Source organism: Phacochoerus africanus, chromosome 7 (assembly GCF_016906955.1).
Source record: "Phacochoerus africanus isolate WHEZ1 chromosome 7, ROS_Pafr_v1, whole genome shotgun sequence".
In the NCBI taxonomy this organism is placed as follows: Eukaryota; Metazoa; Chordata; class Mammalia; order Artiodactyla; family Suidae; genus Phacochoerus; species Phacochoerus africanus.
The window spans coordinates 69,763,724-69,772,202 of record NC_062550.1 but is presented as its reverse complement, the minus strand read 5'-3'; positions in this window follow the sequence as shown (position 1 = coordinate 69,772,202).

Genomic DNA, 8,479 nt, shown 5'->3' with positions numbered 1-8,479 from the left:
ACCTACTTCCCTGGGGTTATTCTCTGTTCTATCCCTGTGTTTGTGCTGCCCTCCCCTCAATGTGTAATGACAGTATATCATGTGGTGACTTTGTGGCCGTCTCGTCTTCATTGGAACAAAGGCTCCCTGTAGCAGGAGCCCGCTCTCTCCAGTTTGCTGACCTTTGCTTCCTCGAGTACAGGAGTGTGGTTGCTTAAAGCTCGTAGGCTGTAGGAGTTCCTGTCATGGCTCAGTGGTTAACGAATCCGACTAGGAACCATGAGGTTGTGGGTTTGATCCCTGGCCTTGCTCGGTGGGTTAAGGATCCGGCATTGCCGTGAGCTGTGGTGTAGGTTGCAGACGCGGCTCGGATCCCGCCTTGCTGTGGCTCTGGCGTAGGCTGGTGGCTACAGCTCCGAATGGACCCCTAGCCTGGGAACCTCCATATGCCGTGGGAGCGGCCCAAGAAATGGCAAAAAGACCAAAAAAAAAAAAAAAAAAGGTGGTAGGCTGTAAACAAATATTTGTTTAATAAATGAATTAGTAGCTTCTGAGCTTTCCGTAAGTTGTCCTCCTCACAGAATTCTCCTCTTAAAGCAAGATCTCATCAGGCCACTTCCCAGCAAGCCCCGCAGTGGTTCTTCTCTGTCTACGGATAGTTTTTGCCCCTGGGCTTGGCATTCAAATTGTGGCTCCAGCTTCCATTACCCCCTACACCCACCCATGCACCCCCACCCTAGGACACTGTGAACTGCTTGCCCTTAGCAGCTGTCATCTAGTGAACAGTTACGTATGCCCAGTACTATGCGAGGCACTTTATGTATGTTATTCCATTTAATCTTCTCAAGGGCTCTGTGAGACGGGCCCCGGGGTTATCCCCAGTTTTCACGATCCCCATTTTTAAGGAAGAGGAAACTGAGGCTTAAAGAACTCACCTAAGATGGAGCAGCTCCTGAATGGCACATCTGAGGCCTGACCCCTCCCCCACCTGTCTGCCCCTCGAGTCTACACCTTAACTCCCACTAAACTGAAGGTACCTTGCGTCCTCGTATTCTGACTGTGACCCTTGCTCAGGCTCTTCTCCGAGCCTAGAAGATCCCTTCCTCTTTTCCATGTGTCTTTCATGCCTGCCGTCCCAGTCCCAGGGGCCTTTCCTCTGAGTATCTTTCCATCCCATTCACTCTGGTGAGTCACTTTTTCCTCTACAACTTCAAATGTGTCCTGATTTAAAGCAGCATCAGCTGGGCAGGTGTCTGTGAGCTCTTTCTAGGCAAGGGCTACAATCTGTTCATTTCTATAATTAGCACCCAAGTCCCAACTCCCCGCTTGGCATTCAGTGGATCTTAATCATGATTATTATTAAGGAAGTGACCACAAGGGGGCAGTACCAAAGGGTCTGAGGATGGATGGTCCTGACTTCATCTGGAAGACCCTGCAGGACAGAGGAACCAAGGTCTAAAACAAATGAAAGGTGCTCAACCAAAAGAGTAAACAATGCGAAGTGTGGCAGGAAAATTGGGTGAAAGTTACCAAAAAATGTTTTTGGAAGTTTTTGAAAACTTTTGGAGTTTCTTGAAAAAATTGGGAAAACATGAGGAAATTGTTTTTGTCTTATTCTTTGTCTTCTTTATAAAATACTTATGTCATTTCCCAAACACAATTTTATTAGCCAATCAATAATGTGGGGGGGTGGGAGATGTTGGGGGGGGGGGTCTTAGACCTTGTCCAATACAGCCCTTGTCCAATACATGGCAGAAAGGGACTGCGGTGGACTGCTGGCTTTCAAGGGGGCAAGCGCCCCCCCACCAGAGATGCACTCACTAGGCCCTGGATGTTAGAGGCAAAAGGTCTCCAGAGACAGAGGGTCTCTGAAAAATCAAAAGCAGCTCCTAATGAGAGAGGGAGAGGCAGAGACACATAGAGACAGAGAGAGATGGAGAGTTTGAGAAACTCGGTGTTAGACACTCACTAGGCCCCCAGAGAGCGCAAAGCCAACTCACAGCAGGGCTACTCAGGAAATAACAACCTCCCTCCCGGCTCACCTTCCCCTCCTCCCCGCTTTCCTCCTGCACCCAGAGTCAGAAACAATGGTGGCCAGTTAGGCAGGAAGTGCCGAGGAGAAGAGATGAGCCCAACCACCCCTTCCCGCCTCTGAGGGCCCCTGATGCTCCAATTTCTGAATTGTGCCTATGTTTTTGCAACTTGAAATGGAAACAAACAAACAAAAACCTTGAAAAAAATTGCTTCTGCAACTTGCAATGACCCCCCTGGCTTTGACGCAGCCGAGAGTGACCAGGAGAGTCTTGGGAGAGCCCCATGTCCTCCAGGGACATTAGCTCCAGGGAGCAACGGCAGTGGGGTCGGGAGAGGCGGAGAGAGAACCGCTGTGCAGCAGGGCCCATTGGCTGTGCTGGTTCCCCACACTCGCTGGGGCTTGGTCTCACCCTTGGGAGCCCGGAAGGAACACGACAGAATCCCAACAGCCGTGGCCTCCGGGCGGTGAGATTATGAGGGCTGAGGTGATTTTTTTCATTTCCCGAGTTTTTAAAATTTTCTGCCGTGAATTGGTGATTTTTTCATTTCCTGAGTGTTCTAAATTTTTTTAACCAGGTTTCAGATGAAAATAAATAGTATTTTTTGAACACAGAGTGAAGAAGTTAAGATGAGATAGGTAAGAACACGGTATGGGTGAAGTTCTGAAGAAGAGTCACCCTGGCTGGGATGAGGCCGGGGTGGGTGGGGGCTGGTGGAGGTGAGGGGGACCCTGACCTGGGTGTGAGAGGTGACAGAGATGACCTGAGAGAGAAGAGGAAGGGCACGTGGGGTGTCTTCACATCATCTCCCTTCTGTCCTGGTCACCTGTCGCTCAGGCTCCTCTTTCCGCCCAGAAACTCTTACCTGACTCCCAGGTGTGACTTCCTCTGAGTGCATCGCAGCCCCTGGCTTTGGACACGTCTCACTAACCCATTGCCTTATCCCGTCCCCACCGGGACGTCTTGGGGACCAGGATGAGGCGTGAGGGGGTTAACGCTGTCTGATGCTCCTCTCACAGCCTTTCCTCCTCACCTGGGTCTCCAGTGGGAATCAATTAAGAAGTTCAGACCAAGTGAGCCTTTCTCCACTGCAGTGCCAATAGCCTTTGGGACGGACTGTTCTAGGTGGTCGTGGCTGCGCTGTGCCCCGTAGGATGTCTAGCAGCACCCCCTGGCCTTCACACCCTTGAAGTTTGAGCTCCACGCACTCTGCACCCCAATTTGGTTATGGGGGCATTGGTTTTTTGGGTTTTTTTTGCTTTTGAGGGCCTCACCCACAGCATATGGAAGTTCCCAGGCTAGGGGTTGAATCAGAGCGATAGCTGCTGGCCTACGCCACAGCCATGGCAACACCAGATCCGAGCCTCATCTGTGACCTATACCACAGCTCACGGCAACACTGGATCTTTAACCCACTGAGGGAGGCCAGGGATCGAACCCGCATCCTCATGGGTACTAGTTGGATTCATTTCCCTGCACCACAGAGGGAACCCCCTGCACCCAGATTTGTGATGATCAAAAATGTCTTTGGCTACTGACACATGTCCAGGTCACCCCCAGCTGAGCCTGTGTCCTTAGAGGCGACTGTCTATTTTAGCCACTCAAAAGAACTGGGTGCCAAATGAGGGCTGGTTGTGATCACAGCAGACCCCTTGGGGGTCTGGCTAATGGGCTGACTGATGATCGTCCCCCTGGGGTGTTGTTAGGATGAGGTCATTCTGAGGTCACATCTCACCAGTTGGCAGTGGGCACTGGGATGGACGGAGTCCCCTCTCCCATATTCGTACACTGAAGCCCTAACCCCCAGTGTGACTGTATTCGGAAATGGGGCCTTTCGGGAGGTAATTAAGGTTAAATGAGGTCACAAGGGCATGACCCTAATCCCATGGGACTCGTGTCCTTTTAAGGAGAGAAAGAGACAGCAGAGAGCTCTCTCTCTTTTCCTTTCTTTCTCTCTCTCCCCATGTCTGCACAAAGAGGGTTGTGAGAACACAGTGAGAAGGACAGTCGGCCACAAGCCAGGAAGAGAGGTCTCACCAGATGCAGAGCCTGCTGGGTTTGGTCGTGGACTTCTAGCCTCTAGAGCGGTGAGAAAGTCAGTGTTCAAGCCATCAGTCTGTAGCATCCCGTGAAGACAGCCAGAGCCGACCCAGCTGGGCAGTCTGGATGACCCCAAGTAGCCTTGCCCCGTGCTGACACATGCCAGCCTATTGGATGGAGGACATCCTGGCAAAGCCAGATGGCAGGGCTCTAGGGTTCCTTGTAAGAGTAATGGTTCACCGTGGATATTTACACCTAACAGGGCAAACGGCTGGCTGAGTGACACTTCAGCCTCCCAACGGGCCAGTCAGCAGCCTTCCTTCTCTCTTTCGGGGCAGCAAAGGAGGGATGCTCAAGAAATGGAATCTTTGGAGTTCCCATTGTGGCGCAGCAGAAACGAATCTGACTAGTACCCATGAGGATGTGGGTTCGATCCCTGGCCTTGTTCAGTGAGTTGGGGATCCAGCATTTCTGTGAACTGTGGGGTAGGTCACAGACCCAGCTCGGATCCCATGTCGCTGTGGCTGTGGTGTAGGCTGGCAGCTGTAGCTCCAATTCAACCCCTAGCCTGGGAACTTCCATGTGACACAGTGTGGCCCTAAAAAGCAAAAATAAAGAAAGAGATGGAATGTTTGGTTTTATGTATAAGTTCATTTGTATCATTTTTTTAGATTCCACATAAGAATCTGAAAAAGAACAGCTATATATGTATGTCTAACTGAATCACTTTGCTATACACCTGAAACTAAGATAGCTCTGTCAATACACTATATACAAAACAATACAAAAAATTAAAACATTTTAAAAAAGAAGTAGAATGTTTGGGTGGTTTGATTTTTTAACTGAGCATTTAAATTCTTTGGGGGGAATGTCCAAAGTTTTGTGTTGTAAATCTTTACAAAATATGTATTTATTCCCCCACGAGCATCTTTGTCAGGGAGGATTTTGCAGGTCTCAGCATTTCCACCTTGAGCATCACTTCTTATGTACAGACGACAGGAGGACACAGTACAGAGTGTGGACAGAGCCTGCACTATCCCTAGCATATTATTTTCATGTCAAAAGAAGCTCAGCATCTGTTCTCAGCCTGTCATCCTGGCTCCCCCGCTCTTTCTTCTCACACCTGGGGGAAGGAGGAGACGTGGACATGCTGGTTGAGCACATGATGCTCAATGAGGTCGCAGTGTCCCCTTGCCTGTGTCAGAACCATCACACTGGCTTTGGGTCCCCAATGATATACACAGATGCCTCCTGGTTTGTCCATCGAGGGATGTGAGTGGTCAGAAAGGGTAGGAAATCTCTAGAGATTCACTTCTGAAGATGCCAAGGGCTCATCCTCACATTTTAGAGGAAACACGTTCAGTCAATGGAGAAGTCCTGGGGGGCCAGGACAGTGAGAAGTGACAGCCCTCTTTCCATCCACCTGTCACCGCCCTGTGAGCCACAGTCCCCTCCAGCCTGGGACCCTCCAACCACCTCCAGGCTGTTCCCTCTGCACATTCGTTTGACACAAGATGGCTCCACTGATCTTTCTAAAACCCCGTCTCAGAGAAAGACAAACATCATATGCTACCACTTATATGTGGAATCTAAAAAAAAAAAAAAAAAAGATACAGGGAACTTATTTACAAAGCAGAAACAGGAGTTCCTGTCATGGCACAGCAGAAAACGAATCTGACCAGGAACCATGAGGTTGTGGGTTCAATCCCTGCCCTCGCTCAGTGCGTTAAGGATCGGGCAATGCCGTGAGCTGTGGTGTAGGTTGCAGACGTGGCTTGGATCTAGCATTGCTGTGGCTGTGGTGTAGGCCGGCAGCTGTAGCTCCCATTAGACTCCTAGCCTGGGAACCTCCATATGCTGCAGGTGTGGCCCCCAAAAGACAAAAAAAAAATTTTTTTTTATTTTTTAAAAATTAATTAATTAATTTTTTTTTTTTTTAAAGCAGAAACAGACCCACAGGCTTGGACAACAAACTGATGGTTACCAAACGGAACAGGTGAGGGAAGGGATGGACTGGGGGGTTAGGACTGGTCTATGCACAGTATTGTATGTGAAATGACTGGCCAAGGAGAACCTGCTGTATAGCACAGAGAATTCTAGCCAATGTTCTTGCCCATATGGGAAAAGAGTCTGAAAAGAACGGATGTGTGTACTCATATAACTGCACCACCTTGTCATACAGAAGAAATTAACATAAACTTATAAATCAACTCTACGTCAATAAAATTGAAAAATAAGCCACAACGCTGTCTCATCCTATTCCTTCTTAAACTCAGCAAGGAGCCCTGGTTTTTAGATGAAAATTCAAGCTCTCTTAGTAAAAAAAAAAAAAAAAAAAGTCAAATTCAAGAAACCGGGAGTTCCCGTCGTGGCGCAGTGGTTAACGAATCTGACCAGGAACCATGGGGTTGCGGGTTCAATCCCTGCCCTTGCTCAGTGGGTTAACGATCCGGCGTTGCCGTGAGCTGTGGTGTAGGTTGCAGACACGGCTTGGATCCCGCGTTGCTGTGGCTCTGGCGTAGGCCGGCGGCTACAGCTCTGATTAGACCCCTAGCCTGGGAACCTCCATATGCCGAGGGAGCGGCCCAAGAAATGGCAAAAAGACAAAAAAAAAAAAATTCAAGAAACCACATATTTGATGATTGCTTTGCATGAAACTCCTAGAAAAGGCAAAACTGTGGCAGCAGAAAGCAGATTAGTGGTCTCCTGAAGTAGGGAGGTGGGGATTCAGAGTCAACACACAGTCTTATTTAAAACTGGTTTACGGCGATGGTTGTACAACTGGGTAAATTTACTTAAGAATCATTAAATTGCGTATTTGAAAAGGGTGAGTTACACCATATGCAAAACTGAAAATGATTCAAGCAGCTCAGTGTAGGCAACAGGTGCTCCATGCTGGCGCTCTTGCCAGCCTGTTTGCCCACCTCCCCTCACTCTTTGTGCCTGCGCTGCTCGGCGAGGATCAGAGACTCGAAGGGGCCACCTTCTCCCTCCTCAAGTCCCCACCTGTACCTTCAAACACCCGCTATGGCCTCCCTCTCTGCAAACATCCTTCTCCAACCCCCCTACCGCCACCTGTGCGCACCCCCCCCCCCCCCGTGCACCCACCAGAAACCTGGCTGATGCCCCTCCCCGCAGCTTGCTCTCTGGGATGGGTGCCGTTATCTGCAGCGATGAGGTCAGGACCTGTTCTATGCCCCTGTCATGCCCCTTATCAACGATTTGCTGCATTGTTTCTTTAGTATCTTCCTTGCTAGTATATAAGCCCACATATAATTTGCCACAGCCACACTGCAAGGCTGAGCATGGTTTTCTGGCAGAGTGGGGCTTGGGAGATGTTAACTGCATGAGTCAACACGGGAGTGAGGTGCCGAGGGCCTGGGGCAGCTCTTCCGGGAGCACAATCAGAATCCCGTGCTGCTCCATCCATGGCCATTGTAATCTCCACCCAAGGCTGGGGGTCGGGGGAGAGTCCAGGGCTGATGAAGGGTGGTAGAAGAAATTTAACTCCCTGGCCTTCTTCTTTCACCCTCTAAAAAGATTTTTTTGCACCATCTATAGTCTCTCTTAGCTCAGACGTTCTATGCGTCCAGTCGCCCCACTACACCAGGGCTTTGCAATGTCAGGGTGGCCCAGAGTGTGTCACCGGGGTAGATGCTGGGGTCCACCCTGGTCTCTGGGTCCAACTGCGAGAGTGGCTTGGGGATCCACACTTTACCACACTTGCAGGTGATTTTAATTTGGGGGAGGCAGGTTCATGAGAGGCTGGGGGACCGTCTCTGCCTTGTTCCTTTCCATACACCCAAACTAGCTCAACACAGCAGAGAGGTGGGTGCTCAAGAGTTAGTTCTTGACAGGTAAATAAGTGAATGAGTGAATGTGACAGTCACAGAAGAGGGGACAACCCGCCCTGGCAAGGCAGAGAGAGCAGGGCTGCTGCCACACTTCTCCCCTTGGGGCCAAACTCCCCTTTTATAAAATATGGGGGCTGGGTTAAGCGACCCCTGTAACTTCCTCCTGCCCTGATGGGCCACAGGACCAGGCAGCCATGCGTTCTGTTTCCAGTGGCCCTGCCTCCTTGAGAGGCGGAAAAGAATGGAGACGAAAATCGACCACAACCCAGAGGTTCGTTGTCGGTTTTAATAGGAGGGGTGGAGTCAGTTTAGAGGAACGTATAAAAAGACCTTTTCCTTTTTGCTGGAACAGGATATGGTTTGTGCATAGCACATACATATTTAAAAAAAATAGAAGCATCACATTTTTACAAGCACATGACTGAACGAATTCTGAGTTTTCCTACCCGCTAGGCCCCCCGCTTGAGGACAGCTCTGCGCTGGGACCCAGCCTGAGGTACTTCTTGATTTACAGGGAAACCATGGGGGGCCACAGCTGTCTGGATGTTGGAATTTCACGAGTTCAGTGAGGTA